Raw genomic sequence first — 27,616 nt, forward strand, 5'->3', positions numbered from 1 at the left:
CAGTAGGAATATCTTTCCAAACAAAGAGAAGAATTTGTGATAGCTTCAATTAGGGCTGAATGCATCACAAGTAGATCTTTTGATTGTCCTTCAAATTACACTTCATAAATATCAGATCATTCTTCCTTGTGTTCTGCTGATACAATGTGGAGGAGGGGTATATTAACAAAAGACAGGAGAAACGATAAGTGTGATCCTGATATGCTCTTTGCCCAAGTTTGCAGTTATCGTTTGTTTCAGAGAATAATGACATTATCTGTCAACTGCAAAAAAGAATTCTTAGGAACCTAAGTATCATAGAATAACAACAACAGACCCTAATAAAATAATGCAGTGTCTAATGGTCCATTGACGAGTGAAAAATGACCAGAACTGTTAGTAATACATTTAATTTTCAGCTGAGTGATGTTATTTTTTTCATGTTAGAGAAAAGAAAAGAAAATGTTATCCTCTTTCATATCCAAATATTTCATCCACAGTTTTGGCTTCCCTAAAAGAGAATTACTTCATTTTTTATAGTGTTAAAAGAAACTAAAGAAAATGAATTTATTTCAATTCATATTATTTTTTTTAAAACATATATTTTAAGGGGCTTGGGTGTGAAGTATTTTATGCTGAGCTGATTGTATTTGACCAGTAAATTAAAATACACTGTGGGATCACTTAAGTTCTATAAAGTACTTATTGTAAAAATAGGTCTGTTTAATAATTATGATTATCTGGGTTAATTCCCTGGCTGTCCAGCGGTTAAGACTTTGCCTTCCAGTGCAGGGGGTGTGAGTTTGATCCCTGGTCGGGGAGCTAAGATCCCACATGCCTTGGGTCCAAAAAACAAAAAACAAACAAAAAAAAAACCCATAAAAACTAAAAACAGGGCTTCCCTGGTGGCGCAGTGGTTGAGAGTCCCCCTGCTGATGCAGGGGACATGGGTTCGTGCCCCGGTCCGGGAAGATCCCCCATGCCGCGGAGCAGCTGGGCCCGTGAGCCATGGCCGCTGAGCCTGCGCGTCCAGAGCCTGTGCTCCGCAACGGGAGAGGCCACAACAGTGAGAGGCCCATGTACCAAAAAAAAAAAAAAAAAAAAAAAAAAGCTAAAGTAAGAACAGAAGCAACATTGTAACAAATTCAATAAAGATGTTAAAAATGGTCCACATCAAAAAAAGAATTAAAAGAAAATAATTATGATTATCTGGAAATAAATTTTTTAAAACCTTTAGTAAAATAATTTAAAATTGTTCTTCCCAGAATCAGTACATGAAATTTTACAAATTGAGCACATTAAAAAGTTTCAATATGGAAAACACATAATTACAGTAAAACTATGAAGAATAAATTGGAAAAAATAAGATACAAATTAGAAAAAAAATTCTTTCTAAACATTAAGAAGAAAAGAAGCAATCCGTTATAAAAGAGAGAAATGGATAAATCTGGTAACTTTTGTAATGTAAATGGAGACGATCAATAAACCTCTGAAAAGTACCTCAACCACACTCATAAATAAATCGATGAAATTTAAAATAGGAACTCATTTTTCACCTAAAAATGAACCCATATAAAAATGTTGATAATGCTTCTCATATAAGGTGGCAAACTTTCAGGAGTATCATTTGACAATGTTAAAATTAGAAATGCTACATCCATTAGTAAATGTGCATTGTTTATAGTATCAGCACCTTGGAAATAAGAAAAATACTTTTCAATACTTATTTATAATCTTTATATCGATTATTAATTACATCAGACTATTCTATATGCTTTTGAAATAGTAATTCATTTAACTCTCATAACAACGTTGCAAGGTACTTGCTATTATTAGCCCCATTTTGCGCTGTGGTCACAGAGCTATTGAGTTCAGTAATGACCTAGTGGGTAAAGTCTTAAAATTCAAACCCCAGAAGTCTGACTCTAGAGCCTATGTGCTAAAGCACTACACTAATCTGCTTCTCTGAAGAGGTGGTGAGTTACATGAATATTGATTCATCCATGCAATAACGTTACAATATTACATAGGTGGAAGACGTGAGGTAGATCTCAATATGTTGATAGGAAATATCAGTAGCTCCAAAACTCATTATCATGTTTAAAAACAAGGTACAGGTATGTGTGTATAACATGAACAAGTTGGTTAATGTTAAATTGGAGAGAGGGAGAGGTGTGAGTGTCGGGGAGGGTGGGGGAGGAAAGAGAGGGAGCAGGCTCAAATTCTAGTTTAGAACTTTATTACTCTCTGGTTTGGGCAAGTCACTTGTCTTACTTGGGCCTCAGTTTTTTCATACATATATTGGGGGTAACAATAGAACCTATCGCATGGGTTTCTTATAGGATTAAATTAAATAAAGTATGGAAAATACTTAAGACAGCATACAGAATATAGTTTAAATTCTGGAATTCTCAGTGTTTTTTGTTTGTTTTCAATAGCACAGGGATTATCCAATTGTGAATTTTGTTTTTTGCTCTCATAGTAAAAGAAACCTACTTTATAACTTATTTATAATTGAATATTAAATATTGACTTATTTATTCAAGAGAAATGAGAATATATTGCAACATTAATTTATGCTGGAATACTTATATAGTATTATTTTATTTAGCTGATGTTCCTAGGGAATTTCTCAAAGTTAAAATCTGTTATATATAGAAAATATGCCTTTTCCTCTTAAACCTGGAAGAGTTGTTAGGTTTACCCTAAGCTGGAATTTTTTAAAGTGCAGGGTTAGTCCTAGTAGTGTATTTAAAACTATATTAAGATCAGTCTAATACAGTATCTTACTATTAAGAGAAGTATTGATCAGCTTGTCCCACAATGGATAGCCTGAATCGGAATTCTTCCAACAGTTGGCATGCCCTGAGTATAACTGCCCCCTTCAGATGCGGCAGATGCTCTCTTTTCTTCCATGGTTCCCACCATTTCTAGTTTTATTTTTGCTGTTACTGATTTTAATAGTCAGCTCTCATTTGTCATTATAAACCAGGACTCTAAAGCCACTAATATCAGGCCTGTTGTGGAATATGGAGTTTGTGAACACTAAACAAGGATGTAATCATTAGATGATCTCAACGATCATCTAACTTTTGTTACTTTGTCTTACTTTTTGTGGTCCTCAATAAATGATACAACTTCAGTTGATGTACATCCCAGGAATAAAGAAAGGAATTTTTCATATGACTTAAGGGGGGAAAAGTATCAAAAGAGTTAAGTGAATATTCTAGAAGAAAAAATTCAAAAGAAAGCACACAAGACTTTAATTTAGTGAATCATTGAGTATGATACTACTTTGAATTTTGGAGAAATATCCTCAACTATCTGACTCTAATTGGGCGTATTGTTTTGTCTGAAATACAGACAAAAAACCGTACCCCCACTTTCCATCTAGGAAATATCTCCCACTATGATCTTTATTTTTGCTTTCAACATAGGCATACAAACCATATATAATAAGGCATTTGGGAAAAGGTTAGAAGAAAATAGTTTCTTCACAGCTGAAATAATGTTCTGTATTTTATCTATTGCTAGCTGATGTTAGCAAATATGCAGATCAATTTTGGTTTCATTTAGTTGTTACCATTCCCCCCCAGAACAGCACAACGTGCAAATGCTTTGCTAATTATTTTGAGAACTTTGTTAGTATAAATGATCATGAAAACTAGAGGGCATAATTCAGTTTTTGGTAAAAGTACCAAGATATTTTTTACATCAAGATGAAGTTTTTATCAAATATACTTGAAAATATACTTCAGAAGTTATCAGAAAATATACTCAAGAATCCAAATCTGAAAAAAAAAATGGAAAACGAATTCTGCTGTTAAATTGGAATTTCTGGAACTACCTCCAAGAATAGTTGTGGCACCAGCCATTTAGCCTGAACCACAAAGCTCTGATAAATGTTGATGGAAATGATCGTCCTCTTTATTTCAGGTTAATCAGTGAGCAACACAATTCACTTAGTCAGCACTGAGGGTTGACATGCCAGTGATGGAATATAGTGCTCTATGCAAATACTCGTCCATTACTCAATCATAGTTTGTAGAAGGTGACAGTAAAGATCGATGTGCATCCATTGTGCACATTTTTAGTTTAATAGCAGGCTTGGAGCTGAAGGACAGATCCTGCTATTTATATAAGTTCAATTTGGAACTTTCTTCTCTCTCTTTCTTAATTCTCTGTCTTTTTTCTCCACCCTCATCCATAAGGACAGTCATGAACAGGATCAAAAATGGCCGGCAGAATATTTATGATGATTATTTAAAATAAAAATGCTATGCATCCTTTCAGCATAGAACATTTAGAAATATAGGAATGATTTAATAGTTATTAATTTCCTCCTAGGTACTAAGCACAATGCTAGCACTTCACATCCATTGAATTCTCTAGCAACTATTACGATGTAAGTGAAGGGATTAAGAGGCTGAGGTTAAGAATCAGATTCCTGAGTTCAATCTCTATTACACCACTTGTTTGTTCTGTGACTTTCAGTAAGGAATGTAGCTGCTCTGTGTCCCAGAGCAGCTGTTACAAATGGCAAAATAGTGCCTGGATCTCTTACTGTGTAAAAATGTAATAAGAAAAATTTATAAACTATTATCCTAACTCAAAAAATAGGAGGAATATACCACGTAGTAATTATTTTTATTACTGTCCATATTCTACAGTTAAGGAAATGGAACTTCAGAGATGTCAGGCGATTTGCCAAAGGAATAAAGCAAATAATTTAGACTGGATTTCAAGCTACTCTGGTTTTTCAAAGTCTACATTTTTTCTCTCCAGAATTTTCTTGATAATCTCTTTAGAAAGAGGTGATAAAGAGAAAACCATTGTATTTTAAGGTAGAAGTAATAAATTATATCAAACTCCAAGGATATAGCTTCCATCTCCTTCTCTTCTCATTTCATTCACAAAAGTCTGAACTTTTTAGACACTATTTGTTAAAAATATGGTGCAGTGCAACACTTTATGTGGAGTAGTAAATTGCCATTTGTACACTTTACCCCCAAGGGTTTTCATCATTAAAGACCCTTTTGGAGAGATTTATATCTCTGTATTACATATTTGCTCCCAGCTAAAAAATAGCCTACAAGTTCTCAGCTCAATTATTATTTGATTTTTATTTCTAACATTTTTCCTTGAATGAAAACATTTATTATAGTTAATATGTAGGAAATTCTATAGTGTAGTCCTTTCTGCAATTCTTAATTACCATCTCCTTCAGGCACTGCTGGTTTTTCAGGATACTTTTCTAGAATTTTATTTCTTTTAGTGATACCTTCAAGGCAACATTACTGTAAAATAATAATGTACATATATGGTCACTTAGTTGGAACTCTACTTTTCTAACAGTGAAATTTTGTTTCTTCCTTTGTTGTCTATATTGTGCCACCTGGGGGCTTAACATTTATACTGTAGTATAAGAAACAGACATTAAACAATAGTCTGTAGAAATGCAGTCCATAATTTAAGTAACCTTGCTTGACAATAGCTAATGTGGAAAAATAGTGGAAATATTTTCACCACGGAAATTGGCAAACACTACAAATCAGGGCTTATATTTCAGAGAGCCAGGTGTTAAAATATTTGCTAGCACGCTGATTTCTACAAATAAACAAAACTCATGCTTGCCTTGGGCAGCAAGGGAAAGGAGTAAGCAATTTCTTTAATGATCCTTTAGCAGTGATACTACCCACTCCTCCCTACACAACTGAGCTGTCTACACTTGTCCCCTTTCCTCAACTTTCCTTCCCTCTTTCTGGGTGAGAATTACTGCTAATGGACCAGCAGCAAACCAATATATGTTACTCCTTGAGAGGGTTATTGTAATTAAACTAGGCAAAATTCATAGTTTTTCAAAAAGAGTGAAAGCAGTAATGCCATTGGAAAGAATTCAGAGGAAGATCATTCGGAGCATGGAATTTTGGCATCCTTCATTAGTATCTGCATAGGTTTAAAGATCAAATTCACTTCTCATTTCACTAGAAACTGTAAAAATATGTATATAGATTTTGTTTACTTAATAAAACTTACTATTTGGATACTTATTCAAATAACTTTTCTGAATGTATTTTTAAATGTCAGTGGTGACATTCAAATTTTTGAATAGCGCAATAAATACATGAAGTTGATAAACATATAAATAAATGTATAAATATATATCTCCTCCAAACCTTTATCTTTTAACTTTCAAGGAAAGGATGGCAAAAAATGAACACAGAATATTAAATTTATATTACAAATTTCTTATAATGCCAATAAAATAACTAATAATTGTATTACTCTTTCTTAGAAGAGACTGAACTAGAAGCAAAATCTCCAAAATGTAGGACAAATATATTGTTTTCTCCTTAACTCACGTTGGATAAATATTGAACCATATATTTTAGTACTTAAGCAATATATAGTTTCATTTATTCAATAAATATTTATTAAGAACATACAATGTGTTATATATTTACTAGGCTCTAGAGCTACAAGAGTGAAAAACACAAACTCCCTACCCTCGATCATTTACATTCTATTGATTACATATTTTAATTCTATCACTTCATAAGTGAGAAAAATTGACTCATAAAGGCTTAGCCTCTCATCTCCCCCATAGTTGAAGAATATTTAAATTTTCCTTCAGTTTTCTTCTTTTAAAAATTTAATAAAGAATAATTTTCATCTTGCTTGATTTTCATATTTCAAAATGTGAATCTTTGAGATTCCCATTTAAGTTTTCTAACTTGGTTGGAGGCTAAGTGTTGATGATTATGGTCTAATCCCACAAAATTTGAGAATAATAATTATTCATGTTAACATTTTTTACCTCCTCTAGACTTATCTTTGGATGACACAAATTTGTATCACTCTTCCTAGGAACGTTCTTTAGAAACAAAAACAAAGCAAAAACTTAACTAAACAAAAATTTCATGCCTGTTCATATTGAAGAAAATCATTAATATCCAGAATGTGTGAAATACCTTTACTGCATGAACAATCAGCTAAAACATTCCTGGTTTCTAGATGAAGAGCCCCCAAACTATCAGAATTTCCTAGGTCCTAAGAACCACCTAAAATCTACCGAATCAGATTCTTGTGAGTGGTGTCCACAAAATTGCATTTAAAAAATATCACACAATGGGGAAACATCAATCTAGAATTTAACTGTTAATCCACACATTAAAAAACATGAAATTACCCAAGCCTTCCTGAACTCAAAATTAATTATTTCCATTATTTCTGGTTTCTTGACCAGACTATTAAAATCAAAAGGGGGTAGTTTTGATTTTGGTGGTCTCATTGTCTGTGTATTAATTCTGATTTTCATAAGCCACTATGTATAGTACTAAATGTTCAAAACTGCTTTTATTTTTCCTTTTTTCTCCTTAATTAAAAAATCCTCCCCTTAATGTGTTCTTTCTAAGCAAATAACAAGTTCATTTAGAAAAAATAAAATAGATGCTAATTAAGACTTTTCTCTGATGGGAATTTTTTTTACATGTTAGTTTTATGTTTGGTCAATTCACAGTAATAATTGAAGAAACTCACTTTGGAGCAAAATGTTAGTTTTTAATTTTTAGGCTTAACATAAATGGTTTGTCTATATTGTCTATTTTGGTATATCTGACTAGGGATATAGTGCAAGGATTTATATTGTCACTGCACTTTCCATGTACGTTGCAACTGATGCTCCAGATTGATGATCATTGCTACAAACATGAGTAATTACATGCAATCTATTCTTTTTTATCTGAAAGTACTATTTATGTATCTGTACCCTTTCCTTGCCTATTCATCTCGTACAGAAATCATAACTACTTAATTGTCCATCCACTCTACTTTTTCTGTTCTAAATTCCCTGGTTCCTAGTTACTTTGTACTAAAATTCTTAATCATGCTATGGAAGTTCATGACCTATGTTTAGTTAGGAATCTGCCATATGTTTCTAAGATACATTTTAACATAATATATTATAAATAAGATGTTTCTCATACTGAGTAGGCTTAATGTTCATTACTTTTTGAAAGTATATTTGTGTTAGTAATGTATTTGGTAGCAGAAATTGAAAAAATTAAAGCCCAGCTAAAGATGTTTTTCCAAAGGTTTTATTTTTTTCTATTTGTACAGTTAGATGGTATGTGGGCTACAGTTTAGGCTGCAAGCTAATGGAGATGCCACATTGCTTTGGGTAATGACGAAGGGGGTCCATTATAGCACCTAGCGTTTACTGGGTGAAAGTTTAGTTTAAATCAGTATATATGCATATAAGGATCTTAAGCATGGTAAATGAAACAGGAAATCTTATGTCTAAGTACTTTATGTTGTTATTTTCAGACTGTATCTGCATAAGTAAAGAGGTGTTTATTTTATTTGCCAGTGTTTCAAATATAATAGCTGGTTTTAAAAAGCTCTAGGTAAGGAAACTGAGTCATGGAGATGTTAAAAGTAATTTGCTTAAAGTAACACAGGGCCAAGGGGCAAAGCTGGGATTGCAAACCCAAATGCATGTTCTTTCTTGTGTGCAATGTACCATATTTAATAAATACTAAGTACTGACTCAAATTTGTATAAGTGGATAACAAATTAATATTTAGTATATTCTATCCTTGACTTATTTTAAAGAAAATTTGCATGTAGCTATTGGCAGAATAAAACAAAAAAATATGAAAGTATACCTTTCAAAATATATGTATAATTTGACATCTGAACCTTGAAACAAAGCTCCGTTTGCAATTACTTCTGATATCAAAATTTTATATGCATTAAATATTATTTTTAATTTAAAAGTTATTTTCTAAATTTGACCTTTAGGTCTAATGTTTAAAAGTAAACGTTTTAGTGTCATTCAGTGAGGAACACTGAGAAACATTAAGGAAAAAAAAATCTTTTGTAGGACTCAGAACATTTGGTTTGATGAGAGTCCCTTCCGAATGAGCAATTACTCAGTCATAAAGATTAGGGTTATAATTTTACATGCAGCCTTTGTGTGTGTGTGTGTGATACGGGGTCCTCTCACTGTTGTGGCCTCTCCCGTTGCGGAGCACTGGCTCCAGACGCGCAGGCTCAGCGGCCATGGCTCACGGGCCCAGCCGCTCTGCAGCATGTGGGATCTTCCCGGACCAGGGCACGAACCCGTGTCCCCTGCATCGGCAGGCAGACTCTCAACCGCTGCGCCACCAGGGAAGACCACATGCAGCCTTTAATGGTTCAGTTTTCTGGGACTTACATGTAGGAAAAATAGAGCATTCCGAAACGTTTAAGGCAAATTTAGTTTTAGATTTTCTTTTTTCAGTAATATGTAAAGCATAATGAAAACGGAAGGATGACACGTGATTATGCAATTCTAGTAAGTATTTTTTTTTTTTTTTTGCTATTGCTCCTCATATATGTGCAAAAACTGTTCACATCAAATAAAACAGGGCAAATATAACTTGTCATAACTATTGCCAAACAAATGTTAAAAAAGAAGTTTCTTGAAAACGGATTTCTTTCTCAATGCTGGAAGCTGAGTAGCACACAAAATAAGGTGCACATTGTTGTGTCAGCAAGAGAACTGGGAACAATCTTCATTGGAATGTTGTCCTAAATACTTAGAAGAAACAGAGTTTAAAGGCTTCAAAGAGTTTGAGAGCATATGTAAAGCATTGTGAATTTTTAGATATCGTGTGTGTGCAGGCGCGTAAACTGGTGGCTGTGTTTTGATAAATGTTGCATGATTAGTAGAATTACTGAGTAAGTGGATGACAGGATATATTTTGCTTGACACAAAGATTTTATTTAGCACTTGCCATGTTGAGCTAAAGACAACATAGCTGAACGAGTCTTTGAAAGATTTTCTTTGCAGTTATTCACATTCTGTTTTTTTGCTGAATTTGGGCAAGTTATCGAAGCATAGCACCAACTGATGTATCATTCAGTTTTCAACTTGAAGTGTTAACTAAAGGCACTTCAAACTTTATTTCCCTTGGTAAGCCATCCAGAACTACTAACGTTAAAATACTCTCAATTTTTAATGAAAGTGAGAATCTGATAGATATTCTAATGTATTTAGAAAACTCTAACACCAGTGTTCTTAGATAAACTTTTTTATTTTTATTATATGTAGATCACACTTTTGTACAGATCTATAGCACTTTAGTTCAACACATTTCTGAAAGAATTAAGAATTGAACTGCACTAAAATATTTTGTATAAATAACATAAACCAAAATAATCTTACATGACTAGCAAAATCATCATCAAGCATAAGTGCGTATAATTTAATTTGGATTACTTGAGCAAATCTTAGCTGTATAAAATAATGATAAAGGTGGTCAAAAAGTACAAACTTCCAGTTACAAGATAAATAATACTAGGGATGCAATGTACAACATGCTTAATATAATTAACACAGCTGTATGTTATATATGAAAGTTATTGAGATTAATCCTAAGTGTTCTCATCACAAAAATGTATTTTTTTCTTTTTCTTTTATTTTGTATCTATAGGAAGTTATGGATCTTCATTTAACTTATTGTGGTAATCATTTCATTATGAATATAAATCAAATCATGTATACCTTAAACTTATATAATGCTGTGTATCAATTATATATCAATAAAACTGAAAGAAGACATAAATTTAATTTTTTAATTAAATAATGAGCTTTAAAATTTTTAGATAAAAAGATTTAATATTTAAGTTGTCAAATATAATTTCCTTAAAATAGCATCCAAAATCATTTAAAAAAATAACCTCAATTTGAATTAAAGTAGCACAACTAAGAACAGACTAGTGTTTATGGTAGAAAGGAAGAAATTTCTAATATTATCCTTATCAATATTATGTATACAAGCCTAGCTAATACAAAATCAGGGAAAGATTAGTGCAAACAAATTAAAGAGAATTAGAAAACAACAAATAACTCTCCATTAATTTTTTTCAGAAACTATTTATCGTTTCTCAGGAGTCCAAACTCCTGTTTGGACTCCTGAGAAATAAAATTAATTATCACAGAAAGATACTGTCAAGAGCAGAGCTGAGCTGGAGAGAGGGAAGCCGCCGGGTTGCAGTAGCTGATTAAAGCAACAAGTCAAAATGGAAGGGACAGTCAAGCCTTTAATCACCATGGTAGTATAAGAGGCTTGACTGAAAACAGCTCCTCCCCCACCATTCCATTTTTCTCCATGGAATAGTGCAAGGCTAGTGCCAAGGATCTGGGTAGAACTGGAGAAGCCCTGATGAAGGAGCCCTGAGAAAAAAAAGCCTCCTCCCATTTTATGGACTTCAGCTCAGGGAGCAGGAGGGAGGGGAAGGGCTAAGAGGGAAAAATTATTCAGTCCTGAGCTAGAGTAGAAGATAATGTCTTTAAGACTCACCACCTTTCCCCCATGAGAAGGTGTCAACAGAGATGCCTGAGAAAGACTTTGGCCAAATGCCTTCAACAAGGAGACCTCCAAAAGGGAGCAGTGGGGCTTGTAATACATATACACATGAGGACATTGTAGGCCAGGAGGACATGAGTTCTTGACTGCAGCTGCCTTCTGAGAGTACACTTCACTGGCTGTGCACCAAGTCTGATGTGGGGAAGGCAGTTTTCCCCTATCAGGCCTGCCAGGTAAAACCTTTGTAATTGTCCATAGTATAGCCTGAAAAAAATCACACATACGCTTTTGACCTGGAGCCAACTCCTTCTTATTCAACAAGAATCAAAATAATAATTTTTGAAATAAAAATACATAAATATTTTAAATTCTTCATATTGATTTCACTTATTTTAAAAAAATTATTTAATAAATAATATTTTATTTGATAATATTTTATCAAAATACATTGGTACAGATAAGTATATTGTTGCAGAGGAGATCAAAGAAAAATGAATGTGAGCTAGTATAACTTAGAAATATTTTGTAAATATTTATAAATTGAGCTTAACAGAAAGAAATGATATAACATTACATACGAATGTCAATGTACTAATGAAGTCAAAAGACTATAACTGCCTTTTAAGTTATCCAACTGAAAAATAATTGTTTTCCTCAATGAAATTTCAGAGTCAAGAATAACATGTAACAATTAACATAAACTAAATTCCACTTAGTGTTCAGTAGTTTCACATTATTGCTATTTGATTCATTTAATAAGTAAAAATGGAAATAGAAGCGCCTACTTCTTCGATAATTGCGAATATCATAAAAATTAGTAAAGTTTGGTTGGGAGGCCAGTGTGGGAAATAGCATGTGATTCTTACAAGATAATGAAGGAGGCCATAAAGACAGTAGAGAAATGCACACTTGGAGATTACATTGATTTCAGGGAGAGAGACATTAAATGACAGAATGAAAAATCTGAATTATATGTACAAATAAAATCCTCATACCAAAAATTCACACTTTTATAAACGTGCAATTCATGGTTTTTAGTATATGCAGAGTTTTGCAGCCATCACCACTGCTTAATTTTAGAAAATCATCATTACCATGATGGAGATATTTTAGGGAAATTAATCTGACAGCAGAATATTTGGATAGAAAAAGTTATAGCAGGTGTACTAAAAGTGACAGAAACCTAATTCAAATGAGCCTTGACATAAATGCCCATGAACTTCCAGGAAACATTGCATATTTATGGAAAGGTCAGGGATTCATCTGGGTTTCTGCAACAATTGGTCTCTAGGACTTATACAGCACCAAGAATTTCTTTTAGTTCCTCACCCCTACTTCTCTGTTGACTTAGTCAGATCCCTCCTCTCTCATCGTTTTGCTGTGGTTTCCCTCATTTGGCCAGGTTTGGGCTACAAATAGGACACACTTTATATACCTTAAACTCCAGTAGAGAGATAGAGATACAGAGACCTATCTTTTTCTTTGCTGCATTAAAAAAAAAAAAAAGGTGGGAAGATGCGCTGTGGGTAATGTGCTAGCAGTGGTAGGACCTGTCCACTGCAGATGAAAGTAGGGGGTGGTTAGGGAGTGACATCATGTAAGAAAATGGGAGAACTCACAAAACCCTCATGATGAAGTGAGAGAAGGAGCAGCTTTGAAATCAAACAGTAGGTAATGGATAGTCCAGATGAATTAATAAGCTGCATTCATGTCATGAACTAATGACATGGTGAAATGTGTACATGAATACACAAAATACAAGAGTTATTGTTAGCTGTTATAACTTTTCATTTGTCTGTTTTTTTAACTTTTCTTGTGGAGGAAATGTGTTAGCAAGTAAATTTCTACAGTATTAAAAGAAGAATTGATCACTGAGTTTGTTATTTTGACTAATTCCTAGAATTTGGGGGGAAAAACAGTGCCGATAGTTTGGAAAGCATGAAGTTGGTATTTGAGTTTTAAAAGCATGAGTTTAGGATATAGTTATTAGTGACCACTAACTGTAATAATGGTAGAGAAAAAAGAAAAAAAATACAGTCATAAAGTTGTATAATAATAACTATATTCAATTCAATAGCATTAAATAGGTATATCAAATAATGTGAAAATGAACAAGTTAAGCAATGAGTTGCCATATTGGGGGCTTTTGGCTCGATATTTAGAAACAACTATGAACAATTAGTAACATCTAATTTGCTAGTCGTAGAAAAGTTAAGAAATTGGCTAAAATCTTCCCATGAATATGTTGAAAATATATTATCCCAGGATATTCAATGAATTTTTAAAAACTTAGCTTTACTTTAACATATAAAATGTGATCACAGTACAAATCTTATTTTTTTTTGAAAAATCTAAGTTATTTTATAATCTACGGAGGCTGCAGGGAGAATGAGATATGTTGTTACTTGCACAGAAAAAAAGTCGACTGCCAAGTGTGTTTGACATTAATTGCAACTGCTACCTAATTCTATAACAAAAATAAGAAAATGGGAAGACCTATTTTGGTAGTGCATTTTCTGAACATTATGTCTTATACAAAGTAACAACTCAGAAAATATTCCTAACTTGAGCTTAATAGAATGAATTGATATAAAACTACATATGAATGTCAATGCACTGAAGGAGACAAAAGATATGACTGCTTTTTATAATTACTCTATAAAAACATATTGCCTCTCTGAATGAAATTTCAAAGCCAAAAGTAACATGTGATGATTAACATATATACTAAATTCCACTTGGTGTTCAACAGTTTCACATCATTGCTATTTGATTCATTTAATAAATAAAAATGAAAATAGAAATGCCTGCTGCTTTGATCATTCTTTGCAAAATATTTAGCTTATTTTCTTAGGTCCTTGATTGAGCATTTATAAAAAATGATTTCTACGTTCAATTGCTTTGGAAAATATGCTGTTATAATTTAGTCTTGTTAAATTTGTGTTTCCAAGTCTTGCTATTTATCTCAAATTTGTTTGTTTCCTTAGCACTTCTTCATTTAAACAAAGAAACAGATTCTTTTATTCACTTATTTAAATTTTTATCTATGTAGTGCCAAAACATAAAAATTTAACACACTTTTGAATTGATGTAGGCTGCTTCCAGGTGAGAAATATGCACATAAAGGGCAAGGCAATTTATTCCTCATCGCGGAAGTTTAAGTTGAAGAGAGGTGGGAAATACTACTATTTGGTTCAGATCTGAATAAGCAATCTGACCACATAACAACAAGCAGCCATCACTGCTCTACACAGTGATCAGGCCAGATCTTGTTCAGGATACACACTTTGGAAATCTTTAAAATACGGATATCTTGGTGAAGAGGTATTCAAAAAAAATTCCCATTTTTAAAAGCTGTCCTTGCTTTAGGAACACATCAGAATTATGCAAAGGTGACTTTTTTCTATTGTTGATCTTATTTCCAGCTGAAGCATTGCTAAAGGGAATAAAAGATATACCAGGAAGCAAGCTACTTGCCCTACAACATTAGTATAGTCTTTTTACAAGACAAATATCTTGACCTATAAGTTTCTGTGAGGTGTTAGGTTATGGAGGGGAGAAATATCTTCCCCACTAGTTCAAATATGATATAAAGGAATCCTGAGTATGTGTATAAAATGTCATTATTTTCTCAAATTACAAGAAAACGATAAATAATGTCATGAATTAGGAGTGATGATGACACTCATCATCATATAAAGTGATTAGGCTATATCATCTTCCAGGTTTGTTTGTTTTAATTTTTTACCGTTTTGATGTGATTACTTTCAGCCAATACTAGGCAATCCCATAGTCAATTCAGGATTATGCAATTATGTATACTATACTCCCAAAGCTATTTCAGAGTTAATAATAAACCAGAATTACATGTTCTATGCGCACCAAAATTTCTTCAGAAGTCCTGACTGAAAAAAGGCTTTAATCAGCTTAGTTGACTTCAAAGTTTTTTAAATAGGCAAAAGGCCGAGAGAGTCTTATGAAACTGCTATGTATTCATATCAAAATGTTTCAGAAATGCACTGCTCTTACATATATAAAAGGCACTTTGGTTGCACTTTGGAATCAAGGCGTTAAAATGTACAGCTTGTATGACTTTAGTTTAAAGGGCTGTCAACTGTCCAGGCAGCTGCAGTACAAAGCTAGGCAAGTCTTTAATCTTCAAAGAAAAAAAAGTGAAGAGAATAAATTCAGCTATTAGCTTGAAGGTAAAAACAAATGAAAAGAGAAGGTGAAAGCAAACAGCATTAGAGTTACTTAGTTTTCTTATTAGAAATGTGAAACTATATTATCAGTGTATGGTAAATTATGCATGTGCGTGTGCGTATATATATATAATACCATTTTCTAAGGATGAATTCCCTAATAAAGTAAGTTATTATTAACACAGAACTGATTTATAATTCTGAACATTTAACTAAAATATCTATTTTGAGCATATTTAGATTACGTCAAGGTTAATTACTTGATTTTTACTTGTGAAGAGAAATAATTTTTAACTTTTATAATTGACAGAGCTCTTACATAATTTTGATACAGATGGTAAACTATTAATAATTATATCAAACATGAATTTTGAAATCCTTGTGATAGAGAGTCCTAGTTTCTTTTTTTTTTTTTTTTTTTTTGCGGTACGCGGGCCTCTCACTGTTGTGGCCTCTCCCGTTGCGAAGCACAGGCTCTGGACGCTCAGGCTCAGTGGCCATGGCTCACGGGCCCAGCCGCTCTGTGGCATGTGGGATCTTCCCGGACCGGGGCACGAACCCGTGTCCCCTGCATCAGCAGACGGACTCTCAACCACTGCGCCACCAGGGAAGCCCCCTGGTTTCTTTTTAAAGATCTTTATAAAGATCTTTAGGTCTTTACTACACTATCAGATTATCCTACTTTTTAAAATTTACTTATTTCTAGCTAATTCTTTATTTAGATTCTAAGCACATGCTTTAGATTACCTTAGTAGCTTATGCATTAAAAACTTTTTTTGTGCTGTACAGTAGGTCCTTGTTGCTACTGGGAACACACAGTACAGCACAGGGAACTCTACTCAATATTCTATGATAATCTATATGGGAAAAGAATCTGAAAAACAATGGATATATGTACATGTATAACTGGATCACTTTGCTGTATACCTGAAACTAACACAACATTGTAAAAAAACTATACTCCAATATAAATAAAAATTTAATAAAAATTTTTTTGCATGGGAGATGTTCCAAGATAAGCTAGTTTCCTTATAAATACTGTCTATTATGTTGGTAATCTTTTTTCCCAGATTCTTCTTCAAATTTAATATTTCTATATTTTATCATAATGTATGAGTACCTTTGTTTGCAGTTTTAATTTAAAACTTGATTTTATTAAAGAAATACGTATGCATAGAACTTAATAAATAATTTCATAAGGTTACTTCATCCCCTATTCAAATTTTTTTTCCTAGACACAAGTTATTCCAACATATTTAAATAACATGTTTAATAACTTTTTTGCAGTTCACTGAAGAGTTGGATGGTTGGATGGTTGTATGGATGGGTAGATGAATGGATGGATGGATGAAGAGAGAGACAGACAGACAGACTGATTTTTGACGAAAGTTTAGTTCTCTTAATTTTATCCCTAGAAGACTCAAATATGCACTCCAACTTTTTTTCTTCACATTCATCAAGTACAGTTAAATTACTTTTTTTTTACCTTGATCTCCATGATAGTTACAGCAGGTATTTACATTTACAAACTTTTATTGCACTGTATACATAAAATATGTGCAATTTGCTATAGGCTGGTTATAAATCAGTGACAGAGAAATTAGTTTTTGAGTAAATCAAATGGCTTGCTTCTAGTGAACCTATATGTATCCCCTAAGAATCAACTTTTACTCTCTAAGTGTAAAGCCAACCTTATATTAAATAATTTTAGAACATTTAGTAATAGTCTTCAGTTTCCAAATTTAATTTCTCCAATTTCCAAGATAAAAATATATTGCACAAAGTTTTTCGTGTTCTTTTAATGACTTACAGGCTACTCTACTATAGAGCAAATAAATATTACTTCCTTATTAAAAATTCTTTCAATACTCTTCATTCTTATAAAACTCAAACAACTTAGCATGGTACTCAGTATCATGGTCTTTCTGAAACTGCAAGCCATTCTTTTTTTTTCTGTTCCACTGGACATACAAAGAGATAAATATACAGTCATAGGACATTACAGAACAAATGTGGGAAAGGGTCCAGTCTACAAATGTCACTACATCCAGTCCAATAGGTGAGAATCTTTTACTTATTTTTTAAGCAATTATTTCACAATTACAAAAACAATAAAAAAAACATACACTAAAATTCAAACAAAAAAGTAATATATAACAATAATTGAAATAATAATTTTATTTGCCATGTAAATATACTCCCTAGAGTAATTATTGTTAGCAGTTTGGCATATGTGTTGTATACCTTTCAGACTGTTTACTATGCATTCACAAGATAGATGTACACACATACACATATTTTGTTTTGCAACCTTAGCTTTTCAACAACAGAAAAAAAAACATTCATACGTTTCTAGGTCGCTGCTACCTGTCAACCTTCTTCTGACTAATGGCTCCAGTGTCTCTTACTATGACCAGAGCATGCTTTATTTAATAATTTCTCTATTAATATTTATTGTCTTTAGCATCAAACGGTCTTAGGAATTTTTTCTTCTGCACTAACTGCTAAAAGTTCTGTGGTCAAATTCTTAACCATTTCCCAAATATTTGTGCAGGTTTCCCTAATTCTTATATGTATTTCTAATATCTCTTCTGAATTTCTGTATTAAAATACCTCTTTCTTCAGTTCAATTATATATTTATGTTTATATACAATATTAGTAGTGCGTTCCTTGTCAGCAACTGAGTTTATAAAACACTATTAAACTCCTAGGAGATGTATGTTGATATCAAATATAAATGAATAAATAAATTTCTCATCATCAAGTTACCTTTATTCAACTGTCAGATAAAATGTTTTATTCATTTCTTCTAGTTGAGACTGTCAGAATTAACTACTGTTTTATTATTTTTACTTTTCCCTTTATGCATGTCCTGGTAATTTGTCTTCTCTGTTTTCCTGTGATTCTTGTATTCATTCCGAACCAGTCAGGCCAGATACCAGACAAAGCAGGCTGAGTCAGGTTGGAAAACTCTCTGCCTTCAAAGTCTTAAGTGTGAGAGATAAGAGGCAATCACACAGCTATGTATGTACAACTTTTCATATATTTTATTCAGGAGATCTAGAGCATTGTAGTAATATATAATGAGGAGACCTAATTTAATTTATCACACAGTTACCATATCATGCAGAACCTTGCATGTAAAATTTTTGGTCTTTCTCTTTATAACACTGAGATCAATTTAAGGTTTTTACAGTGAGGTGACATGCTTAAATTTTCACTTTGAAAGATAACTCTAGCTGTAATATATATAGTAAAAAGGATAAAAATGAATGTAGGGTTGTAGGAGGTTGTTGCATCAGTACAGGAAAGATAGTATGGTAGCTGGGTTACAAATAATGAGGATGGAAATGGAGAGAAGTTCATGCATTTGGGGTGAAACTGGCAAGACTTGATGTAGGATTGAATATGAGGCTCTAAAGGAAAATGAATTGGCAAGGATTGGCTCCACCTTTTGCATTTTGGCTTCAATATCTGAACAGATGAGAGAATAAACATTGGTTGAATAGAACAGATAATGAGCCCAGATATGTAGGTGAGTTTTGGGTTCCTGTCACACATCCAAGTTTGTAGATGCTGCATAAGCTAGTTGGATATGCTGGTGTGGAATTTAGCAAGTTCTCCTATACTTGAGAGGTATTTGAAGACTAGAAAACTCCAACTTCAAGAAATAACAAAAATCAGAGTAATGAAAAATGATTAATGGAGCATAATTTGGTATGTGGGCAAAATGAGTTTTATAATTTTAAAACTATAGGTTTTTTTCTAAAACTTACCACAGATAAGTAATTATTAACTAAATCCACATAGAACATGCAGAGAAAGTTAAAATACTGTTTTAACATGTCTGAATTTTTGACAAAGACAATTCAGATTTAAAGCTTTGAAGTTTATTGTTATTTGATCTGTTTTCAGAATAAGCTTTAGCCCATCTTATGTAGTCACTTCCTTATTACTTGGCATCCCATAAATATAATGGATTTGTGAATACAAAATGGCTTTAATCCATGGTACAATACATTGAAAAGAAGAGAGGATTATATGACAGAACTTGATTTAGAAATTTGTGGATGACTCCATTTCTATGTTAACTTTTATTTGAGAACTAAATCCAGATAAGGTCAGTCTCTATTTATTATATTTCATGTAGAATAGTATTTCAAAGATACATTTCTCAAAGCAGAGCTTTGATTCTTACTCTGAATCAGCAGAAAAGCACTTTATTCAAAGTCTAAAGTATGCTTTCACTTTTGTTATTTCTGACTGCTGTCTCACGCTATCATACCCCTGCAGGGAAGCATCATAAACCTATGACTTGTCCAGTCGGAAATAATGCAAAAATATACATGATAAAAACTGCCAAATAGATCCCCAAAAAATCAAAAAATGGACACCAGCCTTTTACATTGTACAATTTTCCACACACATACAGTTTCCATTCAAATTGTCGATCAAGTTACAATAATTTGTTCAAATTTAGCCTCAAAGTTCCACATGAGTCTACCTAATATTTAATATCAGAAGGAGGTAGTTTGTTCATTTAAGGTTTTGTTCACTTAGATTTCTTCAAGTGAATTTTAATGTAAATTGTATTTCGCCTACAGGAATAGTATTTCCCATCTTATTAAGTGATTCCATTTTAAATTTCAAATAGGAAAAAATACAATTAACCCTTATTCAAAGTAATAGGATTTATATTTAAAAACATGAGTCTCCTCTTGAGAAGAAAGCTTTATGCTTTTCCTTAAAAATTATATATATGAGGTCTCCAAGAGAAGAGACATCAGCTAACATCCTTAATGCTCTGATGTACAAGTTGTAGATATGATCAAAGTCTCAGTTATTTGAATTTAAAAATACACACTGTGAGATTCATAACAGAAAATCTAGAGCTGAATATGTTAATAGGCAATAATAATAAAAGTGAGAATGTATTCTTGGAATAAAAGAGATAAAGAGTCAATCATTTTTGTTTTAAGTCTCTCTGGCTGTCTAAAAATGACAGAGAATTCACTTTTCTTGAAGAGAACTGTGAACATGAAGGGTTAGAATTATGGGAAAATGAAAAGCAAGAGCAGGCAGTGAGCAAAGCTTTACTGATTTGCATCCTACTTAAAATTTTCAGAGCTCATTCTACCTAGAATTATTCCGGCTATCTTTGCAGTCTTTTCCCCTGTGTTACTAAGTTCTTCTAAGTATCTGTCCAACTCCTCTTTTAATGCCTGCAAAATGCACCCTCAGTGGACGTTTTAAACTGGCCTCTGTTATGTTTGTGACAGAAAATATGGACATAGATGAATTGAACAACTCAAGAAGAAAATAATCTCTAACACTCCACAGTATTAATGAAAATAGCCAGAATCCAGCTCATAATATATTCATCCATTCATTCACTTAACATTGAAGCCCATTACATTCCAGGCTCCATTCTAGACTCTTTGGATATATTGGGGAGCTTAAATTGTAGCATGATGTAGAAAATAATCTTTATGATATTTCCTGGATATATAAGAGGCAAATATCATAGTAATCCCTATAGTGGCTGATGTAGCTTGCCTTCAGTAGGTAAGCTTTGGTAGGAGCATTTTCTCTATTCAGGTACCATTCTGAGTTCTTCATTGTCAGGTGACTGCTGTCACAAATAAAGGAAGAATATACGCATTTGCAGACATATGTAGTGAATCTGTGTATATTGCCTCAAAATCTGTGCAGAAGTACCAGATTACATCCAGTAAGGAGTATTTGAAATAGTAGTTGAAACCATTTTATAAGTCCTTGCCTTAGATACATGTGGGCTTTTTTTTTAAGGTTGTCATCTCTTTTCACAGTCTAACACAGTGTTTTGTATGAGAATATTGAGGACAGATTGCATGGTGCAGGGGGTGGGAGGAAGAAATATTTGGTTGTATATATTCTTAGGTTGTTCCTGAGGCTTGTGAAAAGCAACAGGAGAGAGGAATCATGAGGACAAAAATCTTAAAAAAAAAAAAAAAAACTATTTACAGTGTCAATAAAATACAGCGTGATGCTCTCTGCTTTTGTTATGCTGTAGAGAAAAATGTTTAAGAAGACATAAATTATGTGAACTGCTGAGTTTTTCTGACAATTTGTATTTCTTTTACCTTGCAAGTATAAACAAGATAAAAGAAATATTATGCTTGTTATTACTGTAGCATTGGCAGGGATGGATCTTATGAATATTATTGCAACTCAGACTCTTGTGGTTGGCCAGTGGAAGAAAACTGATCAAGTTCCTCTCTTCAGGTTATACAAACCAAAGAAGCAAGAGTTACTTTCCCTTCACATCATCCTTCTACTTAATTATAAACACACTAAAGTAACCTCATTTATCTGGTGATGATAAGCAAATTAATTCGCACAATAATAAACCTTTTACTAAATGCCTATCAAGTGGCTGCATCATTTGGTAGTGATCAAGACTGAAATTCATGAGACAATAGACAGTTATTTGAGTAAGATATTGTATTAGATAATGTTGGTGACCTACCCAGATCTCCATTCTCCAGCTTCTGTAAGTGCTAACGCTAATGCTCATAGCTGCCCCCTTTCCTAAATAATTGCTTCTGCCAGCATAAGCCACCTTTGTTGGGAGGTTACACACTCACCCCTCTGCTCTGAAGGCAGTCTCTCAATCCAACGAATGGATGGTATAAGGATATCTTTGCTTCAAAAGGGCAAAACTCTGCAGTAGGGTTTATATTTCAGAGGTCCCTTCCTTCTCTGTAGACCAAGCAAAGGCTAGATTTGATTCAACTTGATATCCTTGGTTGACCCCTCACCCTTATCCTTTACCCACTTCAGATTTTTTTCAGGAAAAGCACTCCCTTAATATGTCACTGGTACCCAAATCTCCTTCTCAGGCTCCGCTTCTAGGGAACTGAACTAAGGCAGATATTACGAGCTTTTGAAGTACTGCATACTTGTACCTTCAAATAAATTACATAAACTGTGGGCATGGAACACTTTCTTAGGCTTTCTCTTATCTTCTTTCTTTTTTGGTATGATGATGTGAAAATTACTCAGGGATCACCACATATCTGACTTACTCATAAAGCACGTGTTCTATGACGTGGTCAGCAATTTTTTTTTTTTTTCCCGTAAAGAACCAGATAGCAAATATTTGGGGGCCTTACTGGTCATAATGTCTTAGTCATAGCTACTAAACCCTACTTTTGTAGTGTGGAAAGACCACAGATAATCATAAGCAAATGGATGTGGCTCTGTTCAAATAAAACTCTACTGACAAAACAGAAGACACCTGGATTTGACCCCAGCTTGCTGACCCATGTTCTATGATATCAACCCAATTTACTCAATCTGAATCATCAAGGTTTATGCCTTGGTACATTTAATGAAGGACCAAAAATAATTCTGTTAAAATCCACATTTTTGCTGTTATGTTTTATTTCCTCTCATTAGCTTTATATTTTGAGCACATTTTTGTCTCTTTTGTATTCTTAAATTATAGTTTACTATTATGCTGGTTGTTAGTGTTTTTGCTACTATTTTTCTTTAATTCTTTTATTTTTTTCCGTTCTATCATTAATCTCTGCTCTTTGCTCAAGTTTTCATTCTTCTCAGCTCTTGGTTGATCTTGCTTTGAGAAAAAGATAAAATCCCCCAGGAAATATGATGGTGTAGGTAGGTTAAGAACTAGCTAGAAGATTACTTTCCCAGGAAAAAAAACAAACTCTGCCATGTTTTGTTTATGGTATACAATATTCCACCTGCCCCCTTCCTATGTTTTCTGGATCAGAATTATTAATTCTTTAAGGCAGTTTCTAGGCTTACAATACAATGACATGTAACCTCTGATTGTGTTATATTAATACAGTAGTTTACTACAGAGTAGGTATCAATAAATGTTGGATTAACAAATTCATCATTAAATCACTCAACCTATATGGTTTCCTATTCTGGGGCTGTTGATTTATGGGGCCTGTCTTCCAGATCATTCTTTCTATCAATAGGATGTAAAGTTAATATTTAAAAACAATTTTTTAAACTCTTCATTTATACACAGAAGTCAGTCATCAATATCCTTATCCAAAAATATGCTATATAAATGTACTTTATTCCAGTTTCCAAGAGCTCTTAATTGGATGAACCATTATTTCCATTACTGCTACAGAGGCTTGTTCTTGGCAGATTAATTTGTAAATAAACAGGTTCTATTGAGATTTCATTATTTTTCATTTCACAAATACTATCAGTCTTTTATTGGTAGTGATGATGCACTATACATTTTCATACTCTTTGTTGCTAGACATATGCTATTATACTGATTGTTGTTTGGAATTCTGAGATTATGAGAAAGCTGATAGTTAGTCTTTTTGTCCTCCTCCTCCTCATTTTCCTTCTCCTTCCTTTTGTAAGATGAAAGTTGCAGAAGATATCCAAGATGATGATATAAAACTAAGGGAAATAGTTCAGTGAAAAAAACAAAAATTCTAATTCAACTTCAAAAGCATGCCTGTAATTGTCACTTGAAACCATTTAGCACAATTGCACCATTTAACATCCTTAATACCTTCTTTCCAACAAATCATTTTTAAGCTTCTTGATGGATGTTAAATTATTAAATAAAATTATTTTATATGTCTTTCTAGTAGCTTAATAATTTCTTCTCAAATTAAGGTCAAACTAAATACACCACTGTATTAATGTTTGCCTCCCAATTCATATATTTTAAATATATGGAATGTGTCTAAGCTAATGTAAGAATCAAAGAAATCTGAAATAAAATGGTATTATAAAATCCTCCAAGTCAGTCTAATAACTGCATGCTTTTATGATACAGTCTTTCATATAGTGAGCTATTTTTATGTTCACTCACTAATTTATTTCCACAACCAAGTACATATTGACAACTATTTAGATGTTACTTATTTCAGATGCCAACATTTTGAAAAGGAGGTAGTAAATACAAAGATAAATAAAACATAAGTTCTTCTCTAGAGGAATTTAACATCAGAGAGAAAAACAAAGATGAAAAAGAACAACTCCAAACTAAGGCAGAAATGAGTGACTGGAAATATTTACAAATAAAAGGCTGTGAAGGTTAAGGTATTGAGGAGAATGCACAAAGTTGAGAAATCAAGAAATCTAAAGAAAGCAATGTTTAAACTTCATCTAGAAAATGAGTAAGATTTCTCCAAGCAGTGTTATTAGGGAGGGCATACAAGGTAAAAGGGTGACCCTAAATTAAAGCACAGAAGCAATTCAGCCTGAAACCTATTAAGAAACAATGTTAATATAGTTTGGTATAAAATATACATGGACATGGATAGCAGTTCCAGAATGGTGGCATAAGAAATTCCACAGACCCTCTCCCCCGAGTTACAACCCTAACTGGTGAAAATATGGAAAAAAATATTTACAATCTCTTGAAATTGTTCTAAAGGCATACTACACATGGAGAAACATTTATTTAAGAAAACCTACTACGTCTCCGTGAGAACAGTGAGAGTCTTGTGTCATTTGAGCCATGACCTGCCCTGGTCTCCCCAGCACAGCCTGACAGAGCCTTTATTCCAGGCATGTGCAGCCAAGAAGAGTGACTACCTCTCCCAGCTCCTAATCTAGGGCTGTGGTTTCTCCTTGGGAGGGGTAAGCCACCACCATTCCACATTCTACACCCCCACCCTCCATCCTGCTCCATGTTACAAAAGCTCAATTCCAGACAAGAGCAGCAGAGACATCCAGGGCTCTCTTCTTCTACCCATCCCTCCCTTGAAAGATGAAAGCTCTACTCTAGAGGTGGTAGGCCAAGAGCACTGGTCCCTGATCACTCTCACTCCCAGCTCTTTTGTAGGGAGGAGGTTCCCCTCTGGGACAGGAACAGGGGCTGCCTTCCCCTCCCAATTAAAAAAAAAAACCAATTAAAAAAATAAAGGATCTGAGTAGACTTTTCTCTAAGGTGATTTACAAATGGTCAATAGACACAATAAAAGGTGCTCAGTATCATTAGCAATTAAGTTATTAGGGATCTACAAATTATAGGCTTGTCATGTGAATCCTAGGTACTACAAATTTTGAAAATTACAATGTGATTAAAATGCAAAAGGGCATAAATATCATCCGAAACTTTCAAGAAAGATTCATAACAAAATATATTTATCTGTCTTTCTTAGAGCATGTAAGTAATTAGAGAACACTGAAGACAAATATCGCATGAGGGAAAGCTTTATAGTTATGTTTATTGGAGACTTACAAGGTGACTAAGAACCAGGCAGGTATAGAGAGGGTCCTGGTATATTTAAAACCCAGGTAGCAGGCTTAGAAAATTGTGAAAAAAATTTGGTATGTAGAAGGCCCTAAGGAATACTGGTGAAACTTAGAATTCATATGAGTCATGACAAAAAATGATACTGGTTAGATAGAAGATAGACAGCCAGATCATGAATGTCCTGTAACGTCCATAATGCCTTGTCACTTTCTTGGCCTTCGCTTAATACAAGTAATTTATTCAGTAGCTGGATAACTACTTGCTGTGTCTTACATATAGTTTTTCTGCTTGTGTACCCTGCACAATTGGTACAGTGTCACATGCATGGTGAGCACTTAGTCAACATGTGCTGAATTAATGAAATAATGGCTCTCGATATGTTTTCCCCACATATAGGACCTACATAATTTATATTTTGTGGAGGCGGTCACAAAATAGAGATGTTAAAAACTGGCTTTTGCTCTATATCATCTCTCAAGGCTTTGCTGAAAGTATCTTTATGTCCATGATTATACAACTATGTGATGTGACTCGCTAAGTAAGATGGGTCAAATTACCCTATAACTAGGCCTCATGTGAATACATCATAATATATAATATGAATATTATGGAATGTATATTCTTTAATTCAGTGACTAAGTAAATGCAAGCATTAAATAGATATTTATTCTGCTTATACCTAAATCAGAATTATAACAATCACAGCAGCATTTTCATATGGGCTTGAAAAACAAGTTTATTTTCCAGAATTGTTTCAATAGCACAAAATATTATGTGTGGTCACACTGTATCAGTCTATAAAATCATATTTTTTAAATCCTGTATTGTATCAGCCAAAAATGAAATTTAAATGTGCTATCTAGCTAGATGCAGCTGTTCCCTGGCCCATGTTCGGTATACAATGGTTTGTCTGATTTGAATCAATCACTTCTGCTGAAGATAAAACTGGATTGGGTGGTCATACAATGTTGACGACCCTGGAGGGAAAATGCTTAGCAAAACAGCAGTTGTTTCACCTGCATAGCCTGGGAAGCCTGTAAAGCCTCTTCAAGCAGCTGTGAAGGCTAATTTGAGCAATCGATCTATCTTTCTCTCTATGTGTTTCTATGACATCTATTAGCATAGTTTTTTTTGTGTGTTTCCATGACATTCATTAACACTGTGTGGAGATGCACAGGCAAAAGCCTTTTAGAATAGGAGAAAATAAGTCTCTCTTTCCCTATCCATTGGTAATGTATTAGTTGAATGAAAGTGTTGATCAAGGTGGGTGGAAAGAAGGGGAATTGGATGAAGCTGGTCAAGATGTACAAACTTCCAGTTATAACAGAAATAAGTACTAGGGATGCAATGTACAACATGATTAATATAATTAATATGGCTCTATGTTATATATGAAAGTTAAAACAGTAAATCCTAAGAGTTCTCATCATGAGGAAAAAACTGTTTTTCTTTTATATCTATATGAGATTATGGATGTCACCAAACTTATTGTGGTAATCATTTAATGATGTATCTAAGTCAAATCATTATGTAGTACACCTTAAGTTTATATGGTGCTGTATGTCAATTATATCTCAATAAAACTGGAAGAAAAAAGGTGTTGATCAAAGTTTAGTATATGCTGTTTGATTCAATTCCTTATGAAAAAATGCTCTTGGTAGGCCTAATAATTTGATAATGGAATTAATTAAATTAAGTTGGATTTTATAAGAGAGTTTTGTAAGCTTGGCTAATCATTTCAAAAGTGACTCATACCATGCTTATAATAACTATAGGGTCATAAGATTATGATATTCTCTAGTTAGAATGTATGACCATCTTGAGTGAGATT

This window comes from Hyperoodon ampullatus (genome assembly GCF_949752795.1).
Source record: "Hyperoodon ampullatus genome assembly, chromosome: 1".
Taxonomy (NCBI): Eukaryota; Metazoa; Chordata; class Mammalia; order Artiodactyla; family Ziphiidae; genus Hyperoodon; species Hyperoodon ampullatus.